Source organism: Cyprinus carpio, chromosome B22, assembly GCF_018340385.1.
Source record: "Cyprinus carpio isolate SPL01 chromosome B22, ASM1834038v1, whole genome shotgun sequence".
NCBI classification, from domain to species: Eukaryota; Metazoa; Chordata; class Actinopteri; order Cypriniformes; family Cyprinidae; genus Cyprinus; species Cyprinus carpio.
Window position 1 is genome coordinate 28,002,386 of NC_056618.1, and position 20,303 is coordinate 28,022,688.

General features: G+C 37.1%; 1 long non-coding RNA gene across 1 annotated transcript; it reads right to left on the reverse strand.

Moving 5' to 3' along the window:
- On the reverse strand, nt 1-736 carry LOC109076794. Its single transcript, XR_006157802.1, has 3 exons — nt 613-736; nt 316-426; nt 1-61 (listed from the first exon to the last, which is right to left on the reverse strand). It is a non-coding gene; the product is annotated as an uncharacterized LOC109076794 (long non-coding RNA).
- Nucleotides 737-20,303: the final 19,567 nt, after the last annotated feature.

Genomic DNA, 20,303 nt, shown 5'->3' on the forward strand with positions numbered 1-20,303 from the left:
TTTTTACAGACTTCACTGGAGTAAGAAGTGTAACAAGTGTCCCAAATACTCAGATATTACTCTGTAAAAGAATATAGCACATGATAAGCACATGTTATAGAGTCATAAATCTGCTGTTTACTTGCTGAATATTTTGCACCTCAGTGAACTGAAAGAGTAAGAAGGAAACAATATTAACATCCAGCTGCAGTTGAGTTTAATGACTCCAAACAAAAAGTGACTTTATTATGTTGTGATAACATCAGAATCCTTAATAATTCATACTTACATTAATGACATTTAGCAATAAATAAATATAGATAGTCATTCACTTACTTTACAATTGAAGAAATTGGTTTGGTTCTTATGGTTGATATATAACTCGTGTTTGCAGATCAGTATTATGAATATGTTTTTCCAACTGTTGTGCTTTTCCAGCAGCAAAAACTACGAAAGAAACAGAGAATCCAGATTTAATATTTACTAACAGTTATATTAGTTTTTCTTAAATGGTAAAAATATACCAAATAATTAAAAAAAATCACCTATGGAGAAGAGCATTATGATATTTATTACACTATTATGTATTAAAATGTGATAATATTATTGAGAACAATAAGAAAATTAAATCACCGATCACCACAATGATCAGAAGCCCGTTCATCAGAGCAGATATGATAATAATAATCATCTGCCATTGTGTTTGATTCTGATCAGTGAACTCCACTTGTGTCTGATCGTGACACTCAGTTAGTTGAACTGACTCTGTAAAGAAAATATCCACAGTTACAGCAACAACCGTTACTCTTTACTGGAGTACAGTGACTGCAGTTTAATATCTACAACACAGGCCTGTTCCTCTCTGTCTGGAACAACCACAAATAATAATAACAAATAATAAAAAGGTAAATAAACACATTGATCATAAATGTCTTAATCACTACAGGAGTAAATGAACTCACCGCTGAAGTATATTCTGGTGCTGTTGCTGAGTTTTAGAGGTGTTTCTGTGTTCATACAGTAATAAACTCCTAATTCATCAGCAGTCACATTATTAATAACCAGACGATGTTTAAACTGCACTGAATATTTCTTTCTGAATATATCATTTAAATAAAAAGGTGATGTTGTAGCTGACATTGATCGTAGAATCACTGTTGGAGGATCTGCTGTTTTCAGTAAAATCCAATAAACCTCATTTTCATCAAGATCACAGTTTATGATCACATTTGATCCCAGATCAGTTAGAAGATCTGACACTCCATACTGACAACAGATTAATACATCTAAAAGATTTAAAAAAAATAAAACAATAAAAAGATAAACATTATAGATAAAGATTAACCATTACAGCTTTAAACATTATTAGCTGGGAAACATAATTACTGTTCCAAGTTTATAAAGCATGTCAGTATATTGATATCATGTAATAAACTCACAGAACTGAAGCTGAATGATCTCCATGTTGTTGCTGTGATTAAAACACACTTTCCTGTCCACACAGCAGTTAAAATGAGATCAGTTCAGCTCTGAAGCAAAGCAGGAAGAAAGAAAACCATATCAGAGGAAGTCAAGTTTGTTCGGACCACATACTTTTTACTACACCACCATTTATTAATTTTTTTTATTTTTTTTTGTAATGAAACTTCACCATTATTACATGAACTTTGTAATTTACTTGAATCTTTGATATGACTGACTGACGGATGTGAACACAAAGCTTTAGGCTTGATTCTGAAACTTCGAGGCAAGTGTGTTGAAGCTGGTTGGAGCTAAACTCTGCAGGATGTTGACCCTCCAGGAGCAGGATTAAACACCCCTGAGTTTGGATCTGTGTGCGTGTGTGTGTGTGTGTGTGTGTGTGTGTGTGTGTGTGTGTGTGTGTGTGTGTGTGTTTGTGTTTGTGTGTTTGTGTGTGTGTGTGTGTGTGTGTGTGTGTGTGTGTGTGCGTGCGTGTGCGTGTGTGTGTGTGTGTGTGTGTGTGTGTGTGTGTGTGCGTGCATGTCCAATAATATAATTTTATTTGTGTGTGTGTGTGTGTGTGTGTGTGTGTGTGTGTGTGTGAAAACATGCACAATAGGCTACTGTATATTTACATAAAGTATGACAGAAGCCAATAATCTTATTGAATAAATACACTCATTTTCAGTGTTCAGTAGTATAACTGTTAAACGCTGAGTGGTGTAAATGTATTAAATGTGTTGATGACGTGTTTATAGTTTTAAATGTCTCTTTAGTTTGGTGACTGATCTGTGAGCAGTGAGGAGGTATTGTGGGTCTAGAGATCCTCTAGTGGAGTAGTTTGGTGTAGGTTTAGTGTGGGACAGTGACTGAAGGAGGGTGAGTTGTGCTCTCTAAACAAATGACTTCTATTTCATTTTAGTTGTTAATCCCTGTTAACATCGCATATAAACCTCACAGTATGAGTAGATAAATCAAACACAAAGTAATGAAGAGCAAATGTTCTTAAAGTTATTTCATAATGCTGTTTAAAAAAGTGCCTTTACAGAGTAAATGAAATCATATTAGATATCATGTAATAAACTCACACAGAACCTGTTTTACAAATCCTTTCAATATCAAAACATAAAAAGTGTTACAAAGCCTTGCAAGATCAAAACATACAGATAACTTCATCACACTAAAAACAAAAAACACAAACACCAAACACCAGTGCACTAAACAGACAGTAATTCTGAACTATCATGAATGACCTGCAGAGGATTTATTTCTGTTATTTGTATTTATTTATTTATTATATAGTAGTCATAGTCTGTCTCTTATCATTTCTCTTTCATTTTGCTGAAATCGTTATGTTGAAGCGTCTCAGTGGAAGCAGCTCTTGTCTTGAAAACCTAATGTCATGAATAAATCGTCTTTTTCCCTTTTCCCTTTCTTTTCCTATTTTTTCTCTTTTTAATAAACTGGAACTTGCTTCCGCTGTTAGCCACTTGGGATCGCTGTTTTTCCACATTTTCCACAGTTTTTCCACATTTTGCTTGCTGAATATTTTCCACATTAATGAACTGAAAGAGAAACAATGAAAACAATATTAACTTTCAGCTGCAGTTGATTTAAATTAATCCAGACAATAAAGCTACAATATTTTGTTGGGATGACAGTTGTATCCTCAATAATTAAAACTTACAGTAATAGCATTTAGCTATAAATACATAAACAAATACATTTCTTCACATTCACCTCATTGCTCCTAAAATTGAGGCTGATAAGTAACTTTTGTCTGCAGATCAGCGTGAATGTGTTTTTCCAACCGCTCTGTTTTTCCAGCAGCAAAAACTAAAAATGAAACAGAAATGTATTTAATAATGGTTACATTATTATTTTAAATGGAATATATATATATATAGGCCAAATAAAAAAAAAAAAACCCAAATTAAAAATACTTCACCTGCAGAGAACTGCATTATATTGATGTTTTTACACCAATGCGTATATTATCTGATAATTTAAAAAAAAAAAAAAAAAAAAAAAACTCACCAATCACCACAATGATCAAAAGTCCATTCATCAGAGCAGATATGATGATGATAATCTGATACTGTGTTTGATTCTGATCAATGCAGTCGACCGCTGTATGATTGTGAATTAGTTGAGTTGATTCTGTAAAGAAAGTGTGATATGAAATGAATATCTATAACATATTCATCTCTGTGGAGCAACCACTGAGAGGGTTAATCGTGGTTTTCCTAAGTGTTTAAAAATCTGAAGTAGTAAAAAATACATAATGAATAGTAAATAAACATAGTGATAATCAATATGTCTTGATGACTGAATGAACAAATTAACTCACCGTTGAAGTATATTCTGGTGCTGTTGCTGAGTTTTGGAGGTGTACGTGTGTTCATACAGTAATAAACTCCTAATTCATCAGCAGTCACATTATTAATAACCAGACGATGTTTAAACTGCACTGAAATATTTCTTTCTGAATGTATCATTTAAATAAAAAGGTGATGTTATCATCATACCTTATTCTTACAATAACACATTTAATAACTTCTTCAATAACAAAAATCAAAAACACCTCATATCCATCAAGATCACAGTTTATGATCACATTTGATCCCAGATCAGTTAATAGATCTGACACTGCATACTGATAACAGATAAATACATCTATAAAATAAAAAAAGGATGATAGTTGCTTAAAATTACTGTGAAGCATGAAACAATTTATGACTGTTTCTGAATTGCATGTAAATGTATTAATATAATGTAATGAACTCACAGAACTGAAGCAGAATGATCTTCATGTTGTTCTCATAATTAAAACACTCCAGTATGAAATCTTCCTTCCACACAGCAGTTATATCAATTTACTGCAGCTCTGAAGCAAAGACAGAGGAAGAAGAAAAAAATAAAAAAATCATCAAACAGAGGAAGTCAAAGACAAACTCACTCTCACCACATCATTTTTTTTTCAACATCTCACCAACATCACTTGATAACAAATATACATATATTAATAAATATTTTAGATATTCTAGATTACTTTATGTCGTAAAGTAGACAGGATACATTAAAATTTAACACATAGCTTCAACGATTATGATACTAAAGTGGGGCAGACGGTGCCTGAGTCCTCCCCTGCTCTACAGCGCCCCACAGTTTTCGAATATAAACCTGTGGTGAGAAATGGAACTGCAGCGCACTCTAATGAGAGCCACTGGGACAGATTTGAGACTGTCCTATTTTCACGTTACTTTATGAAAACCTCACTCCAGATCAGTCCACTTCAGCTATGTGTATATAAGTCTGCTTCAGTTCAGGAACTACAAAGCCAACAATTCTCTTATATGGATAAGTATAATTAAAAAAAAAAAAAATAAAAAATACTTAACATTTATATGTTTTATGTGTTGTGTTTGAGAATATACATGACTTTCTTTTCCTCAACAGAATTCGTCCACAAATTTTATTATTCCAAAATAACATTTGAGGGCGATACATATTGCATTAAATCTATACTAAGATTGCTTTACATACACGTATGCGTATGTCGTGTGTGTGTCAACATTAGAGCGCCATCTTCAGGCTGAATAATGCAAGGACACTAGACCTCTGCCAAAAGTCTTCTGCATGTGTTCAGCGATAGATATGCTTTTAAAATCTACATCATCAACACAGTTTTCAGTATGTTTGAATAAAAGACGAAATAGCAGTTTTCCTGGTCTGAACATCTCTTTTCATGGACACTACTGTATAAGAACATATGCATGCCAGTATATAAGAAAAAGTGTTTACTGAACTCAAATTTTTAACATTTTCAGACAACTGAATGTCTTGCTAAAGGCATGGTGGGGGAAAATGAGCTTTATAACGTGAGGGTTTTAACTCCAAAATATATAGATAAATATACGGTCACATATTTTTCAATATATGAAAAATGCCAATTCTGCAGCTTAGTATTAGTCAGTATATTTTATGTATATTTTCAGTAATTTAATATAGGCCTATTGGTTGTTAATAAATAATGGAAATATATTTTCCTCCTGTAAGTGTATGTGCATTACACTGACTGTTTTAGGGTGCAGTTGACACAATAATTAATGATTACTGCAAATCACCTAGTCTTGCATTCAATATTTTTATGAATTAAACCCATGACTGTTGCTATCTTAATGTTCTTCTGGTTGAGTTACAGAAACTGAAACTTTCTCTGATGAGTATCTTAGAGGAAACTTCTCTATCAAACTCAACAATCTCACTCTCACTGATGCACAGGAGTTCATTTGCCTCATCATCACACGCTCATATCAACACAAGACTGTAGAGCTGAAACTGCTTGATTCATGTATAAAGATTTCATTTAAAAAGCTAGAAAATCCAACAAGTGAATCCAGTAAGTGACTGATCAGATGAAAGGCTGAAGTTCACTGACGAAAAGGTAAACAAAACCACTATGCTGCTGTATATAAATTATAGATGGATCTGTGTTTATCACTCTACAATAATGTTATTTATTATTATTATTATTATTACTGTTTTTTGTTGCAGAATCAACAGCAGAAAAGGGAAACAAAACCACTGATCAAGAAAACCAAGAAGAAGAAACAGAAGCAGACAAGTGGGGATTTAATTTATTTTCTTCTTCAAATTTGACAATGTATTGTCATATGCATTCTTTTACAGAAAGAGTTTTTGGAACACTGAAAAAGGAAGTTTTTTTTTTAAGGACAAATGAGTTTGTAAGTATGTTGCTGCCTGGACTCTATAACAAAAGTGTTTGTTCATGTTGTTTACCATTTTTAAATAAAAGTTGTATTCTTTACTGATTACTGTATATTTCTGAAGATTAAAACTGTTACCCAAATCCTTGGGTATGTATTATGATTTCTAAATGAAACGCAACGTAATGCGTCGTAAAAACACATCGTAACACTCAGTTACTCTGGAGAAGCACATTGTAACACTTTGCTTCAGCATTGTTATTCTTTGTATATTGCCCTTACAGACCAAAATATACAGGAATATATAATGAAATAATACATTTACATATATGGAAATCAAGTGTTTACATTTTTCAATGTACTGCAATAAATGCTTATTTTATTGTTTAGTTACACATTCACAGTGGTGGCCAAAAGTGTCATCTGGAGGGACATTTGTACAATATTTGCTTTTAATGACTGTACAAGTTCACTTATCATCGAAATATGAGAACAGAAAGTTCACAGGAAATAAAGTAGGCTACATTGTTTATGATACTTATAATCAGTTATTAATATGTCACTGGTCCTCCCTGCTTGAGTTCTCATGAAAATGTGTGTGATGGTATATAAGAAAAAAAAGTAAGTGTCACATTTTAAATGTCAATATCTTATACCACAAGTGTTTGTTTTCATTTTGTTTACAATTTTTAAACATATTTTGTATGTTTATATATCGTACATATTTGAATTGAATTTTTCTGAAGAATTGCAGGTTTGATGCATTCATTCCTAATTCACAGTCAAATTAATTTGTGTGTTCATACAGTGCACAAATATTATCTGCAATAGTCCAATCTACAAGTTAGTCTGAAAACAGTGTTAGAGCTTCATGAGAAAGTAAACAGTGTTTCAGTGTCTCTATAAGTAGAATCCTCTTCAGTTTCAGTCCTCAGGTACTTTCAGGTGTTTCACTGTATGTGGATGAACTTTGTGTTCAACACCCAATAAACTGTGCAGATGATACAAATGTCGGTGTTCAGACCATTCACATGTTTTGCCATAAAAGATTCAGCTACTTCTTCTTTGGGTGCTGAACATTGTACCATTGGCACACAATTTGATATCTGCTTAATATGAAGGGGACTGCTATAGCTTTTGTCAGCAATCAAATGCACAGAACTCACCTGTTGGGTGAAAAATGATCCAAATGTCCTACAGACATGGCGTTGAGCTCTTAACATCCACTGGGGCTCTTGGTCACTCATGGGAGAAACAGAAATTACTTAAATAAACTCAGCTACAGCAACACCACACTGCTAATAAATAAAATAAAACAAAACATAAAACAATGACATCAAGTGATACACCTTTGCAGACTAAAAGGGATAAACTGAACATCTGAACATCATGGTATTTAAGAAGCAGTCTGATCACGATGAGAACAGGCTTCAGTGTCATTATGTCCATTTAATACAACGACACAGTACAACAATATTACACATGCAATGCATATGTTCTGAATTTGCACAAAAGGTACTTCTTGAAAAGTAGTTAATCTGTCGAAGCTGTTTGCTGTCTTTCTAATGTTATAAATTTGTCTAAAACCAAATGATTTCTCATAACTGATTCAAATACCATTAAGTATACATACTCAATTATGGTTTCTGGCAAGCACAAAAAATAGAAAAAAAAAAGAAAAAAAAGAAAAATCTGTTTGATCTCCAAATAAATATCCCCTCATCCTAACCAACTCCTCCCTTGTAGACACTGAATATAGAGTTCATTTAAAAGTTTGTTTTGAACAGTATCTGAGGTCTTCACATAGTTTAGATGAGGAGGAATTATCCTTTCGGAGGCAGCAGAGTAAACTGCAGAATCTTCTCTAGAGAATATGATGTTTTGCAGCGTCTTGACAGTTGCCAAGGCAAGCACACACACACACACACACACACACACACACACACACACACACACACACACACACACACACACACACACACACACACACACGTTATGACATCAGGTCACACCTCTCATGATTAGAATAGGCATCTAAACCATTTTGTCAATATACTATGAAAACACAATACAAAATGCTATAATACAGACAATACAAAAGAATATGTCAAAAAAGAGAGAAATGTATTTAAACCTGGTTGTGCTGACAAGAGATTAACCAGTGCAATAAGAACACAAACCACACAGTAACATCAAATACTAAATAACATTTAAATAACAAAATAAATGTATACTCAAAATGTTTTTATTTTATCAAGCTTTTATGTTAATATGTCTGTAATTCAATGTTACCAATGCTTTGGCAATATAAAGCCTTTTTTACAATACAAATACAGCCACTAGAATCTCAAATCTATTGGCATTAAAACAATGCAAAAGAACAAATGTACATGAGCCAATAAATTCTAAAAGGTCAGGTGAATAAAACAAGCTACACACACAACCAATGCTGGTGAGCATTTAAACAAGCAAAGTTTGTAAGGCAAATTAGTGACAAAGCTGTGAGTGGATTTACTTTTTCAGCCTTCGTGCTTCTCTGAACAAAACTAAGACATGACAGTCTATATAGTAAACACTACACTTGCTAATTTAAATCTCTCCAAGCATCAAATCATCAGAGAATATTACCCTTGAGTCTTGAATAAAAAGAACTTGAATAAAAACTGTAAGGATGAAAACAAGAGAAAGGAACTAGGATCATGATCGTTATAGACTGGAGGGGAAAAAAAAGTAATTTCTTCTTGTAGAAATGTCATTTTTGAAAAAAACTTTGAAAGGCAAATTCATGACACAGCTAGAGTGATTTTACCTGTAGTTGTTAATTCTCTCTCTTTTATTTTTCTCTGTAGGTCTGAATGGTGTTGCTGGAATCTGCTGCTCTTATAGACATTTTAAAAAATAAAATAAAAACAGGAATTACAGGAATATAAACCAAGAAAACAAGAACTTCATTCAGAAAAATGTTTCATCTGGGGATCAGGATCCAGAATACAATGTTTTCCTCGAGGACTTTTCGAAAGCAAGCTTCACTGCCATACTCATGTAAGTCTGAGTACATTCATTCATTTCATTAACTTCTGTTCATTTTACATAAAATATTCAACATCACATCAGACATCTAGCTACCTGGGGAAAATACCAGTTTATTTTTATTAATACTTAACTTTAATTATGATAATGAAAGTTTTTTTTTTCCAACTGAAAATGGCACAATATTTTGTATTTTTTTTTTTTTTAATTTAATTTTATTTGTGAACTGAAATCCACATATGACAGACTGATACTGGGAGGTATGACGGTGATCAGAAACCTGTTCGATATTACTAATGGTGCAAACATGTGAAAGTCCAGCTTGTTCTTCAGGAGCTCTTTAATCTTAGTGAAAGTAAATTTGAGAAAGATGTAACAATATCGGGTGCGCCTTTCTGAATGTTGACCAGGTTTACTGTGGAGGTCCACACTCCGTTCGTGATGTTGCCCGTAAAAGCGAGCAGCAGCACTATGTGAATTTAAAGTAGGTTTTGATTGTCATCATAACTTTTATAAGTACTTACAGGCAATCTATTCCGATAACTCAGATTTGATAATATTTGGGACATCATGATGAACAGGTAGTTTGATGATTCAACAATGAATTACACCTGTTTGGACACAACGTGCCCCGGGTACTTTCCTAGTGAATGATCTGATGTAGTTTTTGTTGCTTGTATTTGTGTGTTCCGGACCTGCTGTCGTTTTGGTTGTCAAATTGCTTTGATCTCTTCAACTAGAAAAGAGAAACTTGCGGTGTTGTAATGACACTCTCAATGAATTGGTTTATTCAGTACCTCCGAGAGCAAGATTTGATGGAACCCTGGTTTTGTCTGCTGTAACTCTTTTGTCGTTAACAATATTAACATTCTGTATTACTGTTGTTTGTTTACCGGTGCAGCCGGAATGCATGTGGCAGTTAGTTTTAGAAACAGTAGTTTGTATTTGTCGTAGTATTAAAGTGGATGTAAGATTTTAACCAGTATTCGATGAATTTGAGCGAAGGACATTCCTCTATAATTACAAGTTACTAGCCAAATGAAATTTAAAATTTAAAATTGTAATTATTTTAGAGATGTGTTTAACATGGGTTTACCATGATAATGATAACCAACGTGATGACTGTGTATATATATTCACACACACATATACACAGACAAAACTCCAAAATTACTCAGACCACCAGTATACGTTTGAAATTTTTATTTTATTTTTTTATTTTTACAGTGGGTGCAGGACACTATAGTTCATTAATGTAATAGCAAAAATAAAGTAAACTGACATAATATACCCCCAAAAATTCCTTCATACTGTGGACTACCGTAAAATTAAAAAAATTTGGGACCAAAATTATTCAGGCCACTTGTGGACCTGATCATGTTTATCTTAAGTTTTTTTTTCTTTACATGGGGCGACCTGTTTGACACCACAGACTGAACAAAATTAAGCACATGCTTGGATTGGTTGACCTAAATGGTATTTACTTGTGGTAAAATTCAGAGGAATACAGTAGATCCCCGTGATCTATTCTTATTTACTTGTGGTAATTCATACATTTGGACAATTTCATGATGCACCGGTATGTTGATATTCTGAATGAAACACTGTGGACAAACAATTGCCCGTACTCAAGATCTACTTTTGCTGAGAAAAGATTTCTGTAGCTCACATTACTAACCCACAAGGACATGAGCTAGGGCCAGGGAAGTGCTGGAAGCAAATGCAAACCATGTGGGAGCAACAAATAACAAAGTCCCACTGTTGTCTCTACAAAGACCTATGTGAAAGTGCTGCTGCACAGTCTCTCAGTACTGTGGTAGGAATGTGTGTCAGGACGACGGACACTTGTGTGCATTGGATTGCTGAAGGGATATCCTCACAGCGTACTGCGGCGTCAGCATAATATATACCTGGTCACTGGGAGGGAGGTGGAGTCTTATGTGCAGTGGTGCTGTTTTTGTGCCTCAAAGCGAACACTCGAGAGGTGTTCAGCTCGTTCAGCTAGAGAGATGTTGGCTGTTACAGGTCATTTGGCTGTGAGGCTTGAGTCCATTAATTGGTCTGTGTATCCCTCCAACAGGCTCAGAGTTGTCTGTGCTGGCTGGATTGATGGGTTATCCTCCTTAAAATGTAAGCTTAAAAAGAAAAAAATGCTCTGAGTGCACTTGGGATAGGTTGGGAACCTGGCTAGTTCTCAGGCACCAGCATCTCCAGATCTGAAGGCAGCGTATAGTGTCTCCAGGCGTCTGTAGACTGTGTATTTCCATCCATGTGCTTCCTGGTTGGCCAGGACACGTAATGAAATTTTTGATACTGTATACATAATAAATACCTTGGTGAAAATAGGCAGTGACAAGTCTCTGAAGCACTTCTAGAGGTATATAGTTTGTTTTGGTGTAAGCTGGCAGCCTGCTTAAAACATTATTCAGTTCAGTTGTATCAAAGCAGTCTTGAAAGAGCGTCAGACGCAGTAGTATGGCCCACTTGAATTGTGGTTCTGAAACTGTAATATCAAATCAGAAAGCTTAAACTGACATAACTTATACTATAAATTCTTCATAACGTGGAATACCAGTATAAAATTAATTCAGGACATAAAATTATTCAACCATACGGACGCGTCATTTTGCTTAAGCTGTGCAATTTTTCTTTTAATCGCTAAATGCGACCTTTTCTTCCATTTTGAAGGTAAATAGAACAAAATTAATACACTTGGTAATATGTTGTTACCGACAAGTGGTTAATACTGTGGTATAATTCAGATGAAATATAGATACAATGAGATATTATTAATTACTGAAAATTCATCAACTTTGACAATTTTGTTCGCCTAATAATTATCAATTACACTAACTGAAAATATTTGGGTGTTTTAACAATTGCACTGCTTTGTTGGTGTATATTAGTCCTATACCTTTAACGTTCATTTAAGGATTTCACCAGATCCTGATAATTTCATTTGGCTGCACATGTTTTCAGGATCTATACTGTCATCTTAGTTGTATCTGTAACAGTTTTTTTTCAGAAGTTGTAAGCTGCTACATACATCTTTCCAATGAACTATGCTATGGTGAACTGATGACAGTAAGACCTAATCTTCTTTGATTTGATTGATCACATCAACCACTGGATTACTGACGGAAGCTGTGTATATATATTACACCACACATATACACAGACAACCAAAATTATTCAGACACCAGATATAATGTTGAAATTTTTATTTTGTATTTTTTACTCGTGGGCGCAGGACACTATAGTTTCAGTAATCTCCAACACCACAGCTATTCAACAATATCTTATTACAGCTCCTTAACATTGCAACAAAATTATAAAACAATAAAATTGACAGAATTTTAGAGTTCGGACTTTGTTTCATATCAGTATAACAAAACAAAACTCAGTTTATTAGAGGCTTATTCCAACATAAATACATAAGGATCAATATTATCTACTGAATATAGATATCTATATATATATAATATAATATATATATATATCTTAGATAATATATATATATATATATATATATATTTTTTTTTTAAAGGGATGTTCACCCAAAATGAATATTTGTTATTGTTTAGCCTCTTCCCGGCATGCTTTCCAATCCTGTATGACTTCCTATTTTTATTATGTTGGAGAAATTTTAAAGAATGTTGGTTATGAAACAGTTGCTGGTATCCCTTGACTTCCCACCCAATGGGGGAAAATGTATTCAGTGCTACCCGCACCTGTTTACCAACTTTCTCACTTGAGTTTGACATTGCTTATGATCTGCCTGAAATTACAGAATATACAGGCATTTTTTTTCTTTCTTCTCTTCCTGTTTTCTGGAAGTTGCTGCTTCATCTGGTGTTTTCGATTCACACAGACTGAACAAAATTAAGCACTGCTTGGAATTGGTTGACCTAAATGGATACTTGTGTATACAAATGGCAGATTTCAGTGTGCATGATATAGTCCAGGGGTAAAGATTCAGTAGCAGAACAGGACCCAGAGGATGCAAGAGTCAGAGTCAAAAACTCCTCCCTGAAAGAGTATCAGAGGAGAAAATCCTCCTCAAAACCTCAACAATCTTCAAGACACACTGGGTGGGAGAGTTCCAATACCTCATCACACCATCAGATGAACAGAAGACTGTACAGATGTGATCATAAAGGTGCGTAAAACCGTTTGGCTTAAAATATGTGTCTTTTCATTTAGAAAAAAAAGTTAGATCTGCTGCCGTCTGCTTTAGAGCAGTAATGTTTTTTTTTTTCTCTTGCCATTTTAGAAAAACATGAAAACCAGAAGAAATAGGATCTGTGTGTGATGACATCATCATCTGTGGCTTGCATTGTATCACCTGGGGATTATATTGTTACTTGTCACAATTATGGGATTCTTTGGCCGTGCTTTTCCCTGTTTCTGGTGCGCCATTGTTTTGTGCTGTTATATTCTTTATGTTTTTCTTGTTCCCTTCTTTTGTACCAATATTAAATGTATTTAGTGTTCCTTATGTGTTATAATGCATATTTGTGTTAAAAATTAGAACCTTTATGGGTCAGATACATTAATTTATTTAGGGTAGATATCTGCTGTGTGTCAGCCCCTGGACTCGTGGTTGTTTTCCTCCATGTGTTCCATGTCCCATGTTAATTGTTCATTCCTAGCACCTGTGTTGTCCCAATCATCCACCACTTTATAAAGCGTTGTCCTTTCCAGTTCCAGTGTTGTCGGATCTACCAGTTCCAGGCACGATGTCTTCCTCTATTCTCAGTTAGATTTATGCCTGTGTATCTGTAACAATTGGATTCAGAAGTTGTAAAATGACAATTTGTGAGTATGTTCATGGAGTGAACTGATTTTAGAAAAAAAAAAAGCTATTTAATTTAAACAAATTTACCATCAACCACTGCATTACTGCCATATTTTCTCACTCACACCAACTTGGAAGTTCAAGCTATCCTGATTTTCCCAAATTAACCACTGCATTACTGCCATATTTTCTCTCTCACACCAACTTGGAAGTCAAGGCTGAAAGAAAATCCTGATTTTCCCACTTGTAATTACCTATGATTCTGTGATGGTGTTCATGTGCGTTCAATTAAAAAATACAATCTTTCCAACATTAGTTGAACACACCAATATTCTGATCCCTCAGTCAGTCTCTAGAGGCGCCGAGGCCTTTGCGGCGGCACCACACTTGGCCACAGCCCTTGCGACAGCAGGGCTACTGCATCACAAACAAACAAAAATAGAAAAATTAGTTAAAATAATTTAGCATAAAACCGCACAGTGACTAAAAACGAGCAGGCAAAAACATTGCCTATTCCACCTGCACTCCTTGCATCCTTTAAAGGTTATAAATATCACTCATAGCATCTCAAACAACACAGCTATTCAACAATATCGTATTAACAGCTACTTAACAATTTCAAACAAAATTATAAAAACAAATAAAATAGGACAAGAATTTAAAGTCAGACTTTGTCATCAGAGTAACAAAACAAAAAGCTCAGTTACAGTCAGTGCTTAATGTCCGACATAAAATACATGATGGATCACTATTAATCTACTGAAAAAAAAAAATTATATATATATATATTAAAGGGATAGTTCACCCGAAAATGAATATTTCGTTATGTTTTGAGCTACTTACCCTATGTTTTTCCAAACCTGTATGATCTTCCTTTTTTTATTTGTGTGAAGAAATTTGAAGAATGTGGAAGAAAAAACAGTTGTGGTATCCTGATTTCCACCAAAATGGGCGGAAAAATAAGTCAGTGGCTACAGCCACGGTTACCAAACTTTCTCAAAACTTGATTTTGAACATTTGCTCATGATCTGCTGAATTACAGAAATCATACAGCAATTTTTTCCTTCTTCTCCTGATTTCTGCAGTTGTGCTTCAGCCTGTGTTTTTGATTTCTGATAAACAAAGGTGAGCACTAAAAAATTGCATTTGAGACTTAATTCATACACATGTATTAAGGTCAGACTGTGTCTTTACAAAGTTCTGTGATTTCAGTATCTCTGCAGGTCACGTAAGAGGCTGTTATCGGGGTTCTGTCTCCTGCCGTGTTCTTCAGTTAAACATGATCTGAACTTAAAGACATAATGTGCACTGGAGACACACAATGGCAGATTGGGCATGATATAGACAGGGTGAGAGATTCAGCTAGCAGAACAGGCCCAGAGTCAAGGAAACGAGTCAAAACTTGCCCTGAAGAGTATCAGAGGGAAACTTCTCCCTCAAACTCAACAATCTCAACACACTGATGCAGGAGGTTCAAAATGCCTCATCACACCATCAGATGAACAGACGACTGTACAGATGATCATAAAGGAGGTAAAAACTGCTTCATTAAAATATGTGTCTTTTCATTTAAAAAAAAAAGTTAGATTGCCTGTCGCTTTAGAAGCAGTAATGTTTTTTTCTGCCATTTAGAAAAAAATGAAAACCAGGAAGAAGAAACAGGATCTGGTGTTTTGTGTGTGGGTGGATGAATCATTTCATCTTTTGTGGTGTCTGCACTGTTATCACCGGCTATTTAATTGCTACTGTCACAATTATGACTTTTTAGTTGTGTTTTCCCTGTTTTCAGTACAAGACACGGTTTTGTGCTTTATATTCTTATTGCGTTTCTGTTCCTTCTTTGTACCAATATACATGATTTAGTGTTCTGTATGGTTATGTCATATTGTGTTAAAATTAGAAACTTACCAGGGTCAGATACATTAATTTATTGAGGTTAGTATTGCTATGTGTCACGACCCTGGGATCAATAGGTTGTGTTTTCTTTTTCCTCCTGTGGTCCAGGTCCATGTTAATGTTCATTCCTCAGCACCTGTGTTGTCCCAATCATCCTGCATTTAAGAAAGCCGTGTCCTTTCAGTTCAGTGTTTGTCGGGTCTACAGTCAAGAAGTGTGTTCTGTCCTCCTATTCTCCGGTTAGATATTTATGCCTGTGTTGTGGATTAGGACTATTCAATTATCCTCGGCGTCAGTGTTCCTTCCGGCAGTGTAGTGTGACAGACGACCTGACCAAAATACAGTAAATGCGTGTTTCTCCCACTACATTTTGTTTCTGTGTTTTTCCTCAGTCCTTTTCTTTCTGTTTGTTTAGTCTCCCCTCTTCGCCCCGAATACCTCCTCTCTGCTGGAGCAGGGGAGGAAGAACTTCGCTCGCGGCACACATCAGGACTGTTCTGGATACATGGCAAGCACTCACAATACTCCGGACGATGTGCTCTGTGATTTCTATGACGCCAGTCTGAACCAAAGCGTATGAAAGGAGCGCCATTGTCCCAGGATGGTCCGTCTTCGTGGAGTGGAAACTGGCGAGAAATGGATCTCCGTTCCCCACCTGTTCCCAGGGACTGATCGCCAGTGCCACTCCCGACCCAGAAGCCCAGTCCACCATCTAGCCCACGGTCGGGAGCATAGCCCGGACGCACCAACAATGACAGAGAGCCAGAGCCCAACACCTGTAGACCAGTGCAAGAGCCGGCTACAGTGACCACTAGCAAGGGAGCTGCGGACGGTGTGAGCGTGGAGTGGGAGCACTGCATCAAAGGCTGAGCGTGAGCGGGGGACTGTTTGAATGGCCAAAACGGGCAAACATGAAGGAGGTGGATCTTAAGACTGGGAATCTGGAAATGGAGATGAAACAACGCCGCCTCTCCTCTCTCTCCGCTGGTCCCAGTCCCGGCTCTTCGTCCTTGGTTTCATTCGTCCAGCCCTGAGGGGGCTTCCAATCCTACAGTGCCTGCTCCTAGAAAGTGGATCCTCTAGTGCCATGCTCCTAGAATTGGACAGCCCAGTGCGGCCGCTCACTCAGTGATGGCCGCCCACTCCCAACATCGTCATGTGTCCTCAACTACTGTGATCTTCGGCAGCCCCTTCGGCTTGCCCTCAGCCTCCCCATACTATGCGGTGTGAGCCCTGTGTGGGACTGCCATCACATGCAGCGTCGACTGTGGTCGGAGAGTCTCATGTCAACCTCCGCCTCCAGCATACGAGGCCCGGTACAATCCGCCATCAGTCCAGTAGACCCAGTGGCTCCACATCGGCTCCTAGCATCCCTTGCTTTCACCACCAACATCCGATCCATCGGCTCCACCAGGTCTCCCTATCCCACTGGCGTCCGCCATTCGGTGGGCGTTCGACCCTCTATCGCTCTGGAATCTTCTCCACTAGCTGCGCCTAGTCGCCCCATCCCAGCAGCTCCATTGGGCTCCTTCCTCCTGCCAGCTCCACCTTGGTCGTTCTGACTCCGCTGTGGATCTCTCGATCTCCGCCTCCGCCTCCGCCTCATTCCAGAGCCCCCGGCTCCACCCTGGCCCCCCGGATCCTCGGCATCCCACTGGCTCGTTGGCTCTCCGTCTCCAGCTTGGGCTCCTCCACCTGCTCTGCCGTCATGTGGTCGTGGCCCTGAGTCGGCGCGGCCATTCCTCCTCCATGGCTCCTTCCCACCGTCGGCTCCCAACTTGGGCCGCTGTTATGGCTGTGGCCTGGGTCCAGCTGGGCTCCTCCTGCTCCAAGCTCCTCCTGTCTCCTCCCTCGCTCCTCCCTCCATTGTCTCCTCCCTGGCTCCTCCCGGGGGTCCATCTTCTACCGGAACCGACTCCTTGGTCCCAAACCCTATGGAGTTCTGCTGACTGTTGTCAGAGGAGCATTCACAAAATGTACAGATGGTCTTTATGTGCTTTATTCTGATCTATTACCCAGTCTGATAAGGCTGGATCTACAAGTTTATTAATATGTCTGTCCATGCAAATTAATGTTAGAACTTCATGAAAAAGATAACTCGTATCTCAGCAGAGACAAGGGATGGGGACTGTTTTCACTTGTGCCAATGTTTTTTTACTACAGCATCCTGGTCCAACAGCAACACCCACTCTTTAATAGTAATATGATAGACAAGACTTGGACTCCGAAAGTACGATCAGAGTTTAGTCATTCAAGAGTGTCCAGATTTAAAAATTTGAACATTTCAGGGCAGGAAAGGAGTGATTAGGATTCTGTTGATTAGGAACATCAGTTTCCACCAATCCAACCCAAGGCTGGCAAACATATGATTATTTCAGCACAGGCTCTAACCTGGTCAACATGATGCCGCATTGTGTGCGAGATAGACCTGATGAATAACGGGTGCTTCTCAATACACAAACTGATGTTTCCTTGTTTGCTTGCTCCTCTGTCCTTCAGCCCATCGCCCAAAACGTGATCAAAGTTTTCCATCTGAAAGACATTTCAATTCCATAACTGCACCATGAGAAAAGAAGAATGGGAAAGCTTCTAGAGGACCTGGGTTTTACCAAGGATACACAGGTGGTGTAGTAGTGACGTTATTAAGTGGCCATACTGTGGCCCTGTCCCAAATTGTACCCTAAATCCCTTCTGAAATCCACACGTTTGGTGATGTAATGGAGCTAATCCTCAGTACACGCCAAAAGATCCTTTCTGAAAGCTACATGGGACACCTTATATAGCTGAAACAGTAGTATAAGCTATTTTGGGAGAAGGGGACAAAAAATGCGGGCTCGGGTTGGGTAGGTAATTCTGATAATCTGTCAGACATGGGCTGGGCTAGGGCCTGAGCGTCTCGGGCCAAGTCCGGGCTAGGGCCTAAATTTGAGGCCCGTTTTGCAGGGCTCTAGCATGTCCATAGTGTCTTGTGTCACCTGCCAATGATGTCATAACCCCTCTATTTCCGGTTTTGGTAGAAAACATTGGAAACTAAAGACACTTTATATATGTTATGTGTTTTATTAGACAGATGACTACGCACACAGTAGCATTATAACAGAACTTTTAAATGTATCTAGTATGATAAAACAGCGTTGCTTTTTTCCCCACATATGCACAACCAGAAGAAGGCGAAAGTGGTCTCCTGTGGCATAATAAAAGCTCAGCTGCCATCGAACCGTATTTCATGCTTATTCAGCGGCCTTGTTCCACTTCGACGGCTTTCAGCCGCACACCTGCTTCAATCTACTACATTAATAAATCATGCCTCGGCTGCGGGGAGATGAAGACTACAACTCCCTGATCCCACACTCAGTCACTGCGTCATCAACTACACTACCTGTTCTTTGTTTATTTTTTAGAATATGTGGCCCTCTAGTGGGCGAAAATTAAATATGTGTCCTTTAAGTGATTGAAAAAAAAAAAAAAAAAAACGAAAAAAAGAAAAAAAAAAAACTTTGGTTACAATCTAGAGCACACCTAGCTTTTAATCCACCCACCTTGCAGACAAGCAGCCTGCTCCTATCTTCACAAGGTCCCCTGGGGGTCCCTAATGCTAAACACTCCACTTCTAATTTAAACTAAAGTATTCGGTCCCCAGGGTGTGCATGTAAAACGTGCAGTCATTCAGAGATGTTTTGTATTCATAACATGATGTCTCAATGGCAGGTGTCTCGTTAAAATGTTGTAATTATTTGCATTGCAGCTGTATATTAATTGAAATATTAATTGTTTTTCCTGCTCTGGTGGTCAAGTGAAAATTAATTGAGAAGCTTCACGTTATGAAGGGACCCCACCATAATTAATAATTGTATGAATCACTAACAAACATGCCTCAGTTACACCCACAACCATATACCGTGTAGAATCTATGTGAAAAACAATAAAAAAACGTACAAAATGAAAAGGAGCAATACATTTACTTCATTGCATTGAGTTCTCTCAGTTTCTTTACATTTCCCATAAAAAATACATTACCGCACACCACAAATCATAATAACAATCAAAATCAGGATAATGTTTATCAGAATCATGGTATAAAAAAACAACAATCCACAACAAGACGTCACTTCAACCTTCACATGTACATAAAAAATACACAAGGTTAAAATATCTGCTCTGCAGGTATGTTAAAGCACAGACAACATTAATTGTCCATAATTTATGGCCATATATGCTAGGGCGCTTCAGGAACTATCACGAATGACCTGCAGAGGGCAGTAGAGGAACGCTAAAGTATAAAAGACTATCAGATGAACTGGTCCAATATATCATGTTAACTTTCACTACAAGACGCTATAAGATATCATAAAATCTAATAAAAGTGAGATATCTTCCATAATATTTAAAATACACAGTGTCCAGTGACT